Consider the following 17,694-nt stretch of genomic DNA (forward strand, 5'->3'; position numbering starts at 1 on the left):
TGGAGCACCAGGAGCTCTGGTGCAGCCGTCACAACCTGGAGCTGAACACGCTCAAGACAGTTGAGATGATCGTGGACTTCAGGAAACATCCATCACCACAGCTACCCCTCACACTATCCAACTGCCTTGTGTCAACCGTTGAGACCTTCAAGTTCCTGGGAATCACAGTCTCCCAGGACATGAAGTGGGAGGTCAACACCAACTCTGTCTTGAAAAAGGCCCAACAGATAATGTACTTCCTGAGGCTGGTAAAGAAGCATGGCCTGCCACAGGAGGTGACTTGGTTCGGGGCCGCCACAAAAATGGACAAAATCTGACTTCAACGGACAGTTAGGACGGCGGAAAAAATCATTGGCACCGCCCTACCCACTCTCGAGGACTTGCACACTGCAAGAATCCAAACTAGGGCTCGGAAAATCCTACTGGACCCTCCGCACCCTGCCCACCACCTTTTCCAACTACTCCCCTCAGCAGGCGCTTCCGATCCATGCGCACCAAATCCAGCAGAATTTTAAACAGCTTCTTCCCCCAAGCCATTAACTCTTTGAACTCTTTGAACTCTTTCAACAGTAGCCCAAATGGAACTGTATTGTGCCACTTAGCAATTTTTTGATGATGATACTAGTGCAGCGTGTTCTACCGGAAATACATTCCTTGTGTGTTCTACATACTTGGCAATAAAGATGATTCTGATTCTAATTCCGCCACGTCAAACTTTTACAAGCCCTCAATGTCAAAGTGCAATTTGTCCTGATTGCACTTTTGAAGCTGTTCTATTCTGACCAATCCTTAGCTATATAACAGCTTTGCTTGACATGGAGACATGAGTTGAATAAAAGGGATTAAGAAAAATGATGTGCGTTAATGTTGAGAAAAAGTTTAGAACACAAGAAGTGATAAGGCAAGATGTGTGTCCACAGTAATTGGCTTGTTAAATGTTTGGGCAGTGATTTACAAAAGAGGTGTTGCTGTGATTTACCAGTTCAATTTAATATCCAGAAATATGCATGATAATCACTTCGCAGTCTGGAACCGATGAGGATTGATTTGGGCTAAAAGATGGATGATAGTGTACAAAACATTGGTCAAAGGCACATAGAATGGGAATTGATAGCACAAAACACCACACAAAACCGTTTTTTTTAATTAATCTATTTAATGAACTCATTCACTGCCAGATATCTGCCAAATGGGTCAACTCCAGTGAAAGGGGTTTTGCCATTTTCATTCAAATTCCAGGACACACAATACAGTGCTACCTCAGTTTACGAACTTAATTGGTTCCCAGAAACTGTGTGTAGGGAGAAAAGTTTGTCTGCCAAACATTTATTTCCCAAAAGAAACCATTAAAATGAGAATAATCTGTTCCCAGGTCCCCATAAAACATCATTTTCTACGGAATAAGCCTTAAAATCAAACAAAATATAGCTTATTTTATGTATAATAAATGTGCTATAGTATTGCACTGAAAGAAATAAACTACTGTATAATGAAGTTGTTTTATTGACCTTTGCGATGGTCGTTGATGTCGGTGCCTCTTCATGATTTCCGAGTGAAGTTGTCATGGATTCTCGGCGATAATATCCTAACTCACACTGTTCCCTTCTTCTTTTCGTTAATTTTTAGCAATACGGTCATGTTTAATACAGTGATACCTTGTCTTATGAACTTAATTGGTTCCCATAAAGTGTGTGTAAGGCGAAAAGTATGTATTCCAAACATTAATTTCACATAGGAAACCATTAAAATGAGAGTAATCAGTACCCAGGTCCCCATAAAACATCATTTTCTACTAGATATGCCTTAAAGATACACAAAATATACATTATTTTTATATTATAAATGTGCTATTGTATTGTAATGAAAGAAATAAACTGTACTGTATGATAAAGTCGTTTTATTGACCTTTGTGATGGTCAGATGTAGTTGCATCTTGATGATATCCAAGTGAAGTTTCCGTGCTTTCTCAGCGAGAATACCCTCACTCACACTGTACCCTGCTAGCTGCTTTTCGATCATCCAAATCAACATAAGTGTTTCATCTTCTTCTATTTCCTGAGAGCGTTGCTTAGACAACACAGAAACACCCTTAGACACAAGTAGCAATGGTCGACTTAGCGTACTGATACTCGGACACGAAGTCACACAAACGCACACCTCGTTGTTTTTTTTCAATGACCTCCTTCTTCTGCTCGACCGTCATTTTCTTTGGTGTCATCTTTGGCTTAACACTCACCTCTGGTGGCGTCCTTTTCGCTCCCATAATAGCAAACATGCTCCAGTTGATAACAAACCACATCTGCACTCAAAGGAAACTAGTCCGCCAACCACCGTAGCGCTGTGTGGTTTGGTTCGTCCGCCGAAAAGTAGTTCATATGCAAAGACTATATTCTCGCAAATTTAAATTTCTTAAAGCGAAAAATTCGTGAGCTAAAGCGTTTGTAAACTGAGGTAGCACTGTATTGAGTTGAAGGACTACAGCAACATCAATGGAGTGTTAGAAACCTTAGACTCTCTTCTTTCATCAGAAAAAGTTAATTCCTAAATGATATGGCTCTGGAGTAATATGAGGTGCAAGTGGGGGCAGCTGTACAAAAGGCCAATTGCGCCCGTCGTGGGAGGGAAAATATTGCCAGAGGTCTGACCAGTTTTAGATGCACCCCTTTGCAAGTACAACCAAAACCCGAACAAATTCGGGAATGGAGCGCTACGTCATATTTTCAACGCAGAAATAAATTCGGGAATGGCAGTAAATAAAATTGATTGTGACGGTACACATGCCTCAATACAAGGTTGTAATTGCGCCGGATTTAATAATATAATAAGCGCCTTTCAAAACTCTCAAGGTCACTTTACAGTCACAGGATAATTTTTTTTTTGTGGGTGAGCAGCGGCAGCCACATGCGCCAGCGTTCACTCAACCCGAAGTAACTCAAATAGATACAAAGTTAGCTAGATAGCTAATAATAATAACAACAATACATTTTATTGATAACCGCCTTTCAGAACTCTCAAGGTCACGTTAAAGTCACAGGATAAGCTATATAGCTAGCCAGCTACATACTTAATATATAGCTATCTAGCCAGCAAGAGAGCTAATACATGACACCACAAAGAAAGTTCACAATTATAAATCCAAAATATGGGAAACACTTTCTTACTTTTCCTTCCACATATATTTACATGGTGAATCTTCACACTTATAAAAGGAGGTTGCGATAGAAATTGGCCACATGTAGAAATTACACAAGGCCTTCTGTATTGAAATGTTCAAATTCATATAAAAAAATAATAAAGATTCAAGTTATACAAAAAAATCTCTTTTTGTAGAAATTGCATTTAGTATAATTGCATTTCATTTAGGTGCGCCCATTAGAGGAATGTGTAAGTGACAAATGACACCCCCCCCCCCAAAGCAAGCCCCATCAAAAACATCAAGAGTCCTCCACGCGCCCTGGGGCCGTCCAGCGGCCAGAGTCAAATAGCGCCGACAATCCTCCCATTGAAAATCAGAGATGGTATACGCGTGAGGCCGAGAAACATCCACCTAGCACGGTTTCAGTGTTACCTTGGCTTACAAACTTAATTGGTTCCCCTGACAGAGTGTGTAAGACGGAAAGGGTGTATCCCAAACATTATTTTCCCATAGAAAACCATTAAAATGAGAATAATCCGTTCCCAGGTCCCCATAAAACGTAGTTTTCTACTTTCTAACTTTCTAAGCCTTAAAACTACACAAAATATATCTTTTTTTTTATGTATACTAAATGTACTGTGTTATTGTAATTAAAGAAATAAACTGTACTGTATGATAAAGTTGTTTTATTGACATTTGTGATGGCTTGATGGAATGGAGTGGCCATCTTAAGGAATTATTCCTTGTAAGGTTTGGCAGTTTTATCATCAGAACTGGCTGCCTCACCATGACGATTGAAACTATAAATCCCTGTATGATGCTTAAAGTTCACGAACCATCCGTGGCTAGCCTTGAAATCATCAATGGATGACAAACTTCCTGGTTTCCTATTGACAATATCCGAGTAAAGTCGCCATGCTTTATCTGTGAAAATGTTATCTAGTTCCTCATCAATTGTGTTCTGTTTAGCTTGGTTGATAGCTTTTTGCATCAAGTGTTTCAATGAGCCCTGGGTTGTACATCTGGGAAGTTTTGATATTCCAGCAGCAACAGATGCAGGCAGACTAACTAAAAACTCCATTAATGGCTGATTCCCTTGCTTGTCCTTTCTCTTCAAATTGATCACTGTGTTTTATATCCATTTTCTCGCCCTGTCTCTGTCGACTGCCTATCTATTTTTATTTGCAGCTCTGTGTTTCTGAACCCCCCCCCCCTCCTCACTGCTGTGTTCTTGACCAATCAATGCGGCTTTAACCGAAGACTGGGGGTGGGGAATAGAGGGCAAAATAAATGTCAGCAGCCATTTCCTTGTTAGGAAAACGGGCTCGTTTGTTAACGACACATCACTCACTACACTCTGTGTGTATCCCAAAAAATAATTTGTATTCCAAGGTTAAAATCTCATGACTTTAAAGTTCATCAGCCGAAAAATTCGTTACCCAATGCATTCGTAAGCCGAGGTATCACTGTCTTCTCTTTTGAAGAATGCCACGGCCCAACGTGCTGAAAACAGTCAAAATAAAGGATTCATTCATTTTGCGAACCGCTTTCTCCTCACAAGTGTTGCTGAGGGTGCTGGAGCGTATCCTGGCTGTCTTTGGGCACCGTTTCCAGCCAAACGCAGGACACACAGCAACAAAGAACTGCTTACACTCACGCTGAGGGACACTATCGAGGAGAAGGATGCTGAGCCTTTAACTGCCAGGCAGGAGACCGAGAGGAAGACCGAAGAGGAGGTTTATGGATGTGGTCAAAGAGGACATGAAGGTAGCTGGTGTGAGAGAAGAGGATGCACAAAACCGGGTTAGATGGAGGACATTGAATAGCTGTGGTGACCCCTGAAGGGAAAAGCCGAAGATGATGATGATTGTTATTATTATTATTATTATTATTATTATTATTATTATTATTATTATTATTATTATTATGACTTGTTCTCACACACATAATTGTTTTCATGGTATTTCTGGACATACGTTGGTTCATCCCAAAAATGGGCACACACCTTCCCCATGATCCTACAGGCTCCTACCACAGACACCCACACACACACACACACACACACACACACACACACACACACACACACACACACACACACACACACACACACACACACACACACACACACACACACACACACACACACACACACACGGACACAAAAAAACATGTATTTGCTTTTCCCTCTTGTCAACATGAAAAGTTGGGAGTCTACTTTTGACGACATGAGGGACCAATTCAATATTTATGGATCAACATCCATTGGAATATTTGATGGCGGAGAAAGCCTGTGACCGGAAACGTTACCTGGCTTGTTTTTGCACAATATGCAGCAGGGATTGTTTACACATGGTCCCCTGCAACAAGTTGTGCATGTCTGTGTGTGTTAAATAAATACAAAAAAATCAACAATTTGCCTATGCAGCTGGATGCCCAATGCTCCAGGGCCTGCAGAACTGATGGTGAAGGTGTGCAGGTGGATTTCTGAACCTGGTCACTAATGATGGCTGAAATGTGATTGCATTATTGGAATTATTTCATTTAAGGACAAAATATAATTCACATTCGTCTATGATTCAGATATTTTAAGGCCAGCAGATAAGGCTTTGCAGGCCCTGACGGCCCACCACTGCTCACTTCAGACGGATTGTTTCACCCTGCATCATTGTGTCTCTTTTGAATTAATATTAACCAAAACTCTTGACATTTTATCACAACTAGATGCAAAAACAAGATCTCGCCTTAAATTGTCATTACTTGCAAAGTGATGATGGTGGTGTGTTGGGGTAATTCGCCATACAAACATCTCTAAACATCGCTCCGTAGTCTTTGTTTACATTTTGAACTTCCTCATACGTCATATCCTGCTTTCCTTAACACTATGTCGCATTTTCATTACGTCACATCCTGTCGCGTCATTACTATGCGCCGCATAAATACTCCCGCAGGCCGTTCGTCTTGCTCTCTCTCTCTCTCTCCATGCTCGCTCCTCCGTCCACACCGCGATGTCTCCGAGCTCTCCCAATTAACTCAAATTTCTGTTCAAGACCTGGCTCCCTGATGATTTAACAATCGAATTCCATCAACACCCGTCGAAGCAATGAACCAAGGGCGAACGATAAAAATAATCCAACAGGTGACCCCCAAAAAGCAGTCAGAAGGGGAGGAGCAGGTTGTATTTGACAAATTGTATTAAAATAAAATTACCGTATTTTCACGACCATAAGGCGCATATAAAGGTCTCAGATTTTTAGCAAAATGTGCGGTACGCCCTGTAGTGCGGACGTGTTAGAGACCACCATGAGGAGGACGTGTAGAGAAAACGAGGGAGTGTGCGGGCGTGGTTTGTGTATAAACGAACAGGTATGTGCTTTGTGTAGAACATTGCTGTTTTAACAACCCTGAAAATGGCAAAGAGACATGGTTATGAAGCTCAGTTTATTTAAACTGAAGGCTATCAGCTACGCCGAGGAACATGGGAATGGAGCCGCCGTGACATAATACGCGGACATAAGGCAAGGTGGCCGGAGTTGGAGGAAAGCTTCAAGCAATCGATCGGCGAGCAAAGAGCGAGCGGAAGGAGCGTTTCGACTTTCACCATCCCGCTCAGAGCAGTAACGCTAGCGGAGGAAATGAAAATTGAACATTTCCAAGGAGGTCCGTCTTGGTGCTGGCGTTTTATGAAACTCTGCGATTTTTCCATGCGGACCGGGACTACTGTAGCGACGGTCGGCGAATTATTCTGAAAAGCTGGCGAAAAGGCTGCCATGCTAACGGAGAGAAACTCCCGGCGATTGCGATTGTTTTAAAAGAAAGACTTTGCCTAAAGAGACATTTCCAGCAGGCGTCATTCTTAAGGCAAACAGAAAGGGCTGGATGTTACGCCACAGTTGGCCAATGGATTGTGGATGCTTGGGCTAACGTGTCTGCTAGCACGGTGGTTTGAACTTTCGGAAAAGTCGGCATTATTTCCGAGGAGCCGCACGGCACAGAAAGTGAGGAAAGCGAACCTGCCATGTTGGATTTAGCGTAGCTGTTCGATTCTGAGACAGAGGATGAGGACTTTGATGGGTTTGATTACTGACTGTTACCGGTAATGTGCTCCTTTTTACCACGCATAATGAGTGATGATTCCAAAATGTTATTCCTTTGTAATTAATAAATAAAGTACTACAAAACTCAGTTTTGCTCCCGATCTGTTTTTTTTAAATACGCATACTTGTATGCCTGTGTGTTGTTGTGAGGCAGACGTACGTATAGCAGTAGAGGATATGTACCGGTATATAAAACTTGCGCCTTTTCACACGGTGCGCCGTTTGGTCGTGAAAATACGGTATCAGGAACATAATCCAAAAAATCAAAAGCATAAGAACAGAAAAGTCCAAAGTATCAAACACAATCATGAGTAAACATATGACAAGTGGGTTTACGAACCCCTTGGCTTATGAACTTTTCGGTTTATGAACGTTAAATTTATGAAAATTTAACCTGGGCATTCAAACTATTTTTCGGGATACACACGGTGCGCCACAATGAGTGATGTGTCGTTCGCGAACAACAAGAAAATGGCAGCTGGCTTGTTTTAATCCTCTATTCCCTGCCCCCCTGTCTTCGGTTAAAGCCACGTGATTGGTCAAGAACGCAGCAGTGGGGGGGGGGGGGGGTTAAACATTAAAGAGACAGGCAGGTGACAGAGAGAGTGTGATAAAAAGGATAGAAAATAGTGCAATTTGGACTTGTTTTAACTTTGATAGTTCAAAGGCAGTGTAGACTGCAATGTTAAAATATCCCATCAATCAGGTTCCACAAATAACCCGCACAAGCCATCTGTACAGAGCAAAAAGCTATCAACTCAGCTAAACAGAACACAAGTGATGAGGAAGTGATGACGTATTTGAACACCTACAATACAATGTCTGGAAGAAAAGAATATGTTTCAAAAAAAAAAAAAAAAGATGAAGAACTCGGTCAAATTATCACAAAGTTCAATAAAACCACTTTACTATATAGCGCAGTTTATTTCTTTAATTATAATACCATAGCACATTTACTATACATAAAATAAGGTATATTTTGTGCAGTTTTACAGCTTAGAAAATTAGAAGGAAGAAAATTTGTTTTATGGGGACCTGGGAACTGATTATTGTCATTTTAATGGTTTCCTATGGGATATTAATTTTGGGGAAACACACTTTTCGCCTTACACACTCTGTCTGGGAACCAATTAAGTTTGTAAGCCAAGGTATAACTGTATTCCTCTCCAAATGAAAGAAAAAAACAGCTATTATCTGTTGAAAAAACAAAGTATAATTCACATTAGTCTGTGATTCTGATATTTTTAGGCCAGCAGAGAAGGCCTTGCAGTCTGTGACTGATTCATGCGTAACGTGACTCGTTCCAAAGGCAGGTGTGGCTTCAAGAGACACAGCTGGCTGCCGTTCATTTGCAAACATTCAACCTTCTTTGGGACTATATATGCCACAACTATTAGTGATGAGGGACTGCAATTCCTCTTTTGTTGTTGTCTTCAATGACAACTAGTGGACTGAAAGGACAACTAGCGGACTGAAAGGACAACTAGCGGACTGAAAGGACAACTAGCGGACTGAAAGGACAACTAGCGGACTGAAAGGACTGGCATCCTGGCCGCAACTTCCTGAATACCGAACATAATTCCAGTACGAGACTGAGAGTGCTTTATGTTTGTTTTTCCCACAGTGGCCATTTTGTTGCGCTGTTCAAATGTGCTTTTTTTTCTTCTTTCCCCTCTTTGGCTCAACTTTCTTTGATCCTATTTAGCTTTTTTGTCATTTCTCTTGACTTTATCAGTATTTCTTTTTTTCCTTTCTTCACTTCTTTTTATTTATCTAGCTATCCAGCTATCTATCTATCTCACTGGCTATCATGCAAGCTAGCTTGCTATTTGCTATCTATTAGCTATCTAGCTGGCTATCTATCTAGTATCTATCTATCAGCTTTATAGCTATCTAGCTAGCTATCTAGCTAGCTATTAACTATCTATTAGCTAGCTAGCTTGCGTTTTATATATTTAAGTTACTTCCGGGTTGAGTGAACGATGGCGCATGTGGCTGCCCCTACTCACCCACAGAAAAACTTATACTGTGACTGTAAAGTGACCTTGAGCGTTTTGAAAGGCGCGTATAAATGAAATGGATTATGATGATGATGATGATTATTATTATTATTATTATTATTATTATTATTATTATTATTATGTTGTTGTTGTTTGTTTTGTTTTCACATCTCACTGTGGACATTTACACAGCCAAAAGAAGCATTTGTGCTTAAACAAACTGCCAAAAAAATGACTGAAAAAACAAACTCTGAGCACAAATTCAGAAAGTTTACAGGACGTCAGTTTAACTTGACATTTTTGCCAGACGATGTGCAAAAATGTGTCCACTCCAGTGCCAGGGTTTTTGTCATTTTCACTGAAATACCAGGACTTACAGATAAAAATTAAAATACAATTGGTGCTGTCGGACAGTTTGCAGCTGGATGGCTTTTGGAGTCCGCAATGAGAAGTAATGAGCGGCAGCGCAGAGCGCCGATGCGTATGTGAAACGGTTGCGGCTTGGAATTGAAGCGGATTTACGAAATGGAAGACAATCTCTTTTGGTCAATGGATGCTACAGCTTGGTGTTTGCTTTCAACATTTAGCTTGGAGCAGACGTGCACATTCTACTATGACCGTCCTGATCCACTGGTGTAAAGGACGCTTTGATCCTGTCCTCTTTCATCAAGAACTGCTTCATTCAACAAAGACGGGGCAGAAAGTGCTGAAGATTGAATGACTGTTTGTGTCTTTGTGTTGTCATAATATTTGTTATTTAGTTGTGTTTTTTTTACTTCAAGATGGCGCCGCGATATTGGCTGCCATCCCAGCAGCTTCTGTACTTTGTTTTTCTACATATTTCTTTCCTTTCCTCTTCCTTTCATGTCTTTGCGGCTGTGAAACGTCCATTTCTCCACTGCGAGACTCATAAAGGCTCACCCAATCCAATCCAAAATATAGTTATATATACATAGGCAATGCTGCTCCCTCGTGGAAGGGGGGTAAAAAAAAGTTGCCAGAGTTCTGACCAGCGCTTTAGCGGCACCCCCTGCGTGAAAAAGTAAAACCCAAACAAATAAAGGAATGGCACTTCACGTCATCTTTTCAATTCCCAAATACATTCTTGAATGGCAGTCAATGAGTTCATATCCTATTTTGGTGATATGTATTAGTGATGTGTCATCCGTGAACGAACCGGCTCTTAGAATCTCCTCTTTAAAGTGAATGACTAGAGCCAGATCTTATAGGGAGTCACTTACAGGAGCCAACTCATCCCCCCCATCGGTTAAAGCTGCATGTGATTGGTCAAAATCTGTGGTATAATACACACACGTGACACACAAAGGAATATAAATAAAGCCACAATCATTTATAAAATGATACATTCTATATTTTTTTTGTATTTGTGATTTGTTTTATATACCATTTCACATAATTTTTGGTAGCACATTAATTTAAACAACCGACATCACTTTTTTGTTTCCTAACTGACATCAGAAAAACGTTTTATAGCATCTAAAATACCCAAAACACACAGTATGACATTTTAGTCAAATGCAAAACACCTATAAATTGACTTAAAGTATGCTGAAACTGCAAAAAATTGAAACCGGAAGTGGCCAGTTTCAGAAGGTCCCGCCCCCTTTTTTGTGGTGTCACGCCAAGACGTCTTGCCTTGCTCGAAAATGCAGTGACGTGATACAATGTGTCCTTTCTCATTCAGGGGCGTTCCTTCAGTGACGTGACGTGAGGACTCGTCACCAACTCAAAAACAAGACTTCCGGAATATTCAGCGCCAGTCTTAAAAAGTAAAATATAGCTATATGCGGTGGAATCTTTGCAAAATACGCTCAGTAGAAGTCATTTGAAGTGATTTTACAAATTATGGACACAACTTGTCCGGAGACGTCGGTTGAGCCGTAAATCCCATGACTAAATGTTTTCACAATTCATATTTTCAAGATCCTTTTGTGTGTAAAAGTAAGGAATGACATGGTGTTTTTGGATTTTGCAGCCAAGAGTCAGACATGCTCAGCAACTGCAGTGCCTCCAGCCAATGACAGAGTCGGCCACGGAAACACAGGAGAGCGAGCCTTTTTATTTGACAGCAACATGACAGGCGCAAGTAGCCTGAGGGGGATGTCGGGCTGCACTTGTGCAAATGTACTCTTGATCATCGTCGTGTACTCAGTCATCACACCTTTCAATGTTTTCACTGCGAAGGAACAAGATTGCCATGGATACATTATCTTTCTGACACTGATGTGATTGGAATCCCCGAATTAGTCATATGGAAACCTGTGCAAAATGTGATGCTACTGATACAACATCTGTGTAAGCTCTCAGTGGGACAGGAGTGGTCCATCAATGAAAAGGTTTCTTGCACCGTCAGCTGGACTTCTTTGAAAATGTCGGACCTTTCGCTCCTCATCCAAAAAGCTTTGTCAGGCCCTATACAGTCATACCTCAGTTTATGAACTTAATTGGTTCCCAGAAAGTGTGTGTAAGGCGAAACGTTCATCTACCAAACATTTATTTCCCATAAGAACCCATTACAATGAAAATGATCAATTCCCAGGTGCCCATAAAACATAATTTTCTATGAAATAAGCCTTGAAACTACACAAAATATACATTATTTTATGCATAATAAATGTGCTAGTGATTTGCAATGAAAGAAATAAGCTATACTTTATAAAAAAAGTCGTTTTATTGACCTTTGTGATGGTCGTTGATGTCATTGCCTCTTAATGATATCAGAGTGAAGTCGCCATGCTTTCTCAGCGATAATACCCTCACTCACACTGTCCCCTGCTACATGATTTTCATTAATCCATTATAACACAGGCACCCTTAATAGCTTCCTTGTTCTTAAGGATGTAGCAATGTTCGACTTAGCATACTGGTACTGGGACGCTAAGTCACCCAAACGCACACCTCGGTGAAACCTTAAACACCTTGAAAGAAGACCCGATGACGTCTGAAGAAAGCTTTTCATGGCTGATACAACCGTGTCGTGTACTCTTGCATTGACAAAATTGTGACAGACAACAGCATGATTAGCGGTAGAAGCTGTCCTTTTTTTCTTTGTCTTGATACTCATGGTGCTGCGATTTAAAGGCCATCGTGACGGGTCCAACATGACAGTGCAGCGGGAAACCAACGCGTCTCGGGATGGCAAATCCTTTAAGCCTTTCAAAACACTTTGATTATCCTGGTAAGGAGAAAGGAATAAACCTATTTATTGGATTCTCACATCGTGCAGTTCTTCCTGGCCAATCCATAAAAGGCAAAGGGCTGTCAGTCCAAGAGACGGAAGACTAACGTGCAACTGGATAAGCATTGCTAAAGGCTTGACGACTTTGTCCTTCAGCCCGTGTTTGGCTATTGTTTGTGACCCTTGGCACTGTCCCTTCAGGCAAATGAGAGTTCCATGTTGTCATTGCTAACATGGCAGTCATTATGACTATCACTGTCATCAGCCGTGTAACCGGTTAGAATCAGAATCAGAATCAGAATACCTTTATTCGTCCCGCAATGGGGAATTTGATTTGTTAGCTGACAGTCTTCCGCAATGACGCAGATTAAATTTTCCGATGATATGCAAAAGCAGGTTCACCAACTTGGTAAATATAAAAATCGACCAAGAAAGTACCAAATACAGTAGCAAGTTGCAACTTTAACAATTTTTTTGGCAGGATGGGAGCTCAATAGATATATCAGGTATTTTTGAAATATCGCTCGAGTCTACATGATCCATCCATCCATCCATCCATCCATCCATCCATCCATCCATCCAGTTAGTTAGTTAGTTGAATGAAGACTCCACATTGTCCATTTGTGCGGCGGTCAATGCAAAGGATTGTTTGTGTGTGCATGTGTGTGTGCTGTGATTGTCTTGCTGTCAAACCGTCTGTTAAATTCAGCTCGGCTTTGTCAAGTTTGAACTTTTTTTTTTAAAAAATAGGTTTGTTTTTATGTTCACAATAAATACAGTTGAAAAATGAACCCGAAAAGCTCCAATGTCTGTGAGTATTGATTGAAAAAGGCGGAAAACATGACATTTCATTATAAATCTGGAATTACGGTTAATTCCACAAACGATGTCGATACAGTTTTTTTTTTACATTTGTATTTTTTATATTGTACTTTGTTACCAGTAATGTGTTTCCAGTTTGAGGTTATTTTGTCATTTTTTGCATTTCTGCGGTGGTGAGTGGCACTGTTAAGCGACCACGATCTGGAAACAGCAAAGGAACAGCAAATAATTCAACGACTCTCTTATAGTGAGGTATGTGGTACTTCTAGTTGAGTACCCGTCGTCTTTGATGCAAGTGATACTTGAGCCCAGCTCAGCTGGTATAAAATAACAAACACTACATTCATTAGAACTGTGAAGCTCTACAAAGCTTAATATCTGCCTCAAAGTGGTGTCCCAGTAATGAAAAATACATCACACATACATGACTGGGAGCAATCTAAGACTTCAGCATAAATAGGATATTGTATTGCCAAAGAAAACAAATATTCCATGCCGTTCCTCGTGCTTAATCCTCAAGATGCAAGAATAACTTTAAATGGAGTCACTGATTATATATTATCAGCTCATATAGTACTTTGAAAAAAAAAAGCATTGGAATAGTCCGACTCCCATCCAAACTGGTTGGAGGGCGGGTCTTTTGTCTCCACACTGTTGCTAAACACAAAATGGGTCTGGGAACATCATTAGGTTGTTGTTTGCACACAAGGCCAATTTGAGATATGAGCATATGCCTCATAGGATTCAAAGCATTAAAAAATGATGCAATCAGATAACTTGGAAATGAATAACATGTATTGGAAATATGGTACTGAGCAGTCCAGGGTTATCCCACGCCTCCTCTCAACGCCAGTACTGGGGCTCATCCAATACAGAAATGTAACAGATGAACGGTCTGTTGGCAAAATGTAACAATATTCACTGTGGATGAAATAGAACTATGGTGTTATGGTCTCAAACAGTGGTGACAAAAAACGACTGTGCAAAGGACTACTCCCTGAAACTAATCTGATCAGAATGAGAATCATCTTTCTTGCCAAGTATGTAGAACACACAACGAATTTGTCTCTGGTAAGACATGCTGCACGAGTACCATCATAAGAAAAATGGAGGCACTATACGGTTTAATGCAGGGGTGTCAAACTCATTTCGCATCGCGGGCCACATACGGCCTAGGGAGGGCCGGACCATTAAAATTATACCATACTCTGCAAAAAATAGCACAAATATCATTTATTTCCTTTGTTTTAGGGTAAAGAGGCAAAAGAACATTAGGAAAATATTGAAATTTAATGAACTATCCTTTTACAAATCATTTCATGAAACACCTCATATTTCCTGAGACAAATGTGCAATCTACTTTTATCATTCACAAATATGCATTGCAACTGATCCCACTGATTGTACAAAGGAAAGAAAAGAAGTCCAAGATGGCGCCCGAGTAGGCAGCCTCAGCAAATGCTCTCATGAGCCTTGCTTTTTTTGGTTGTTTTTGTCTTGTTTTGTGTTTTCTTTTGTCACTTTGTGTTGTTGTGCGTCGTGTGGAACGGATACGGATTGATTTTCAGCATTTTTGACCACGACATTCATCAAGGAGGAGACTGTGCTGAGCGGTTGTGCCTTTTCGGCAGCATGAATATGCCAGTACTGTTTTTGAATGGGAGGAATGTCTGAGCCATTCGACTGCCATCGCTGGACACCACTGGGGCCATTGTGCTTTTTTGCGCCTGTAATGGGCAGCATCTTCACAGCCCCGCTTTGTTCAGTGGAAGGTCAGTGCTGTTGGCAGTCTGCGGCTGGATGGATGCATGGCTTGAGGGACCCGCAATAAGAAGAAAGGAGCGTCAGCGCAGAGCGCCGATGCGTATGTGGAACTTTTGCGGCTTGGAAGCAGATTTATGTGGAACGGGAGATGTGAGACAATCTCTTTTCGTCAATGGATGCTACAGCTGCGTGTTTGCTTTCAACATTTAGCTTGTAGTCGACGTGCACATTCCACCATGATGTCCCTGATCCACTGGTGGAAAGACGCTTTGATCCTCTCCTCTTTCATCTAGAACTGCTTCATGTCATCACAAAGAGGGTACAGCAAGTCCTGAAGAATGAATGTCTCTCTGTGTCTTTGTTCTGTCATATTGTCTCTATGCTGTCATATTTGTTATTTAGTTTTTTTTTTGTTATTTTGACTTCAAGATGGCGCCGCGAGAGTGTCTGCCTTTCCAGCAGCTCATGTATTTTGTTTTTCTACTTTCATTCCTTTCATCACTTTGCTGCTGTGAAATGTAAATTTCTCCACTGTGAGACTAATAAAGGCAAATCCAATCCAATCCAATCCACAAAACTTTAATTGGTACTGAAAAATATAATAATGCACTTTAAGATTAAATGAGACTTTTAAAGAAAGGGAATTTTTAAACCACTTACACATACGCATATAAAATCTAAATGTAATCCCTGCGTACACTCAGGAGAGTGATTTTAAATGTGTAATGAAGAAAATGTTCACCTGTCCTGTAAATCTGTAAACTTCATACATGAAACATACATACACATACAATACATACTGAAAATTTATGGAGTGTTATGAACAGTAGAATTCCATCACATAACTTTTGTTTTGAAGCTGCTGACTAACATTAAAGTGTGCTATGGCAGGCTGTGGGTAATGTTGCTGTCGCTGAGAAGTTTGTCAAACTGACGATGGTTCAGACCTCTGGACCGGATGAAATTTACAGTGCGAACAACCACCTCCATGACGTGGTCCATTTTCAGCGACTTGCAACACAATGCCTCCTGGTGCAAAATACAGTGAAATGTCCAGAAACGATCTCCTCCATTAAGGGCTTGTACTTTGTCATTGAACTTTGTCGCGACACCTGCTTTCTTTCCGACCATGGATAATGCTCCGTCTGTAGCCAGGCTGACAGCGTGGGACCAGTCCACTCCAACTCTGTCCAATACAGCAACGACAGAGCCGAAAATGTCCTCGGCTGTTGTGGTGTCCATCATTGGCACCAACTCAAGAAACTCTTCAGTAACAGTCAATGTATCAACTCCTCGAATAAATATGGCCAGTTGGGCCACGTCTGTGATGTCAGTGCTCTCGTCAATTGCCACGGAAAATACAATAAATCCTCTCTGCTATAGTATTCCTCGTCAGGCTAATATTGGCAAAAGCTTGTCGCTTCTCGGAACATACAAGTTCAGCCGCCTTCATCATGCATCGTTTAACAAAGTCACCGTTGAAATACGGCTTCGATGCTAATGCTGTTTCGCTAGAAATTAGGTAGCTGGCTTTTACCGCTGCTTCACTGACTTCTCGGCTCCGGATGAAAGTTGACTGCTGTATCCTCAGACCCGCCAGCAATTCGTTCATCTTTTCTCTTCTCAGTTGTCCTTGAAACCCGTCATATTTTTCGCTGTGATGAGTCTTGTAGTGGCATCGAATATTATATTTCTTCAATACCGAAACTTGTTGCAAACACACCAAGCACAAAGGTTTTCCGTGCATCTCTGTAAATAAATAGGATGTGGTCCATTTTTCTTTGAAAATTCTACACTCCGTATCTACTTTTCTCCGTTTGCATAACAACATTTTGGCTAATGAGGGTGTAGCGGAGAGGTAGAGACCAAGGCATTAACAACGTCGTAACAAGCAGCAGATGGCGCATTGACACCGTGTGCTGTTATCAGTCTGTCTCAGTGATGCGGCGTGTCTTCTACTCGGATGGAAAGAGTGCGCCCCTTAGTGGATAATCAATGAAATATTAATTCCATGTCTTTTATGCATTTTTCCACTTTCAAATTATCCTGCGGGCCTGATCGAATCTCCTTGGGGGCCGGTTCCGGCCCGCGGGCCGTATGTTTGACACCCCTGGTTTAGACAGTTCATGGTAACGGGGGAAGTAGCTGTTTCAATGTCTGCTGGATTTGGTGCGCAGAAATCGGTAGCGCGTCTAAAGGGAGTAGCTGGAAAAGGTGGTGCGCAGTGTATGGTGGGTCCAGTAAGATTTTCCACGCCCATTGTCTTGGTTCTTGCAGCGTGCAAGTCCTCGAGAGTGGTTAGGGCGGTACCAATGATTTTCGCCATTTCTTCCGCCATTTCTGATTGATGACCTCTTTTGTTCTGTCTGATTATGTTCTGACTGGCCCCGATTGCCCCATTCGCTCTGGTATCACCTCATCAGCATGACTAAGCAACAGTAACAATCTTTGGCTTTTGTTTGCTGACAAAGCTTTTCGAAGAGGAGTGAAATGTCCAACACCTTGAAAGAAGTCCAGCTGACGGCGGAAGAAACCTTTTCATTGATGAACCACTCCTGTACCACTGAGAGCTTGTATCGGTTGTATCAGATGTATCATGAGCATCACGTTTTGCGCAGGTCTCCATATGACTAATTCAGGGAGTCCAATAACATCAGTGTTAGAAAGATGATGTAT

Source organism: Hippocampus bargibanti, linkage group LG02, assembly GCF_051943395.1.
Source record: "Hippocampus bargibanti isolate YZ-2025 linkage group LG02, ASM5194339v1, whole genome shotgun sequence".
Classification (NCBI taxonomy): Eukaryota; Metazoa; Chordata; class Actinopteri; order Syngnathiformes; family Syngnathidae; genus Hippocampus; species Hippocampus bargibanti.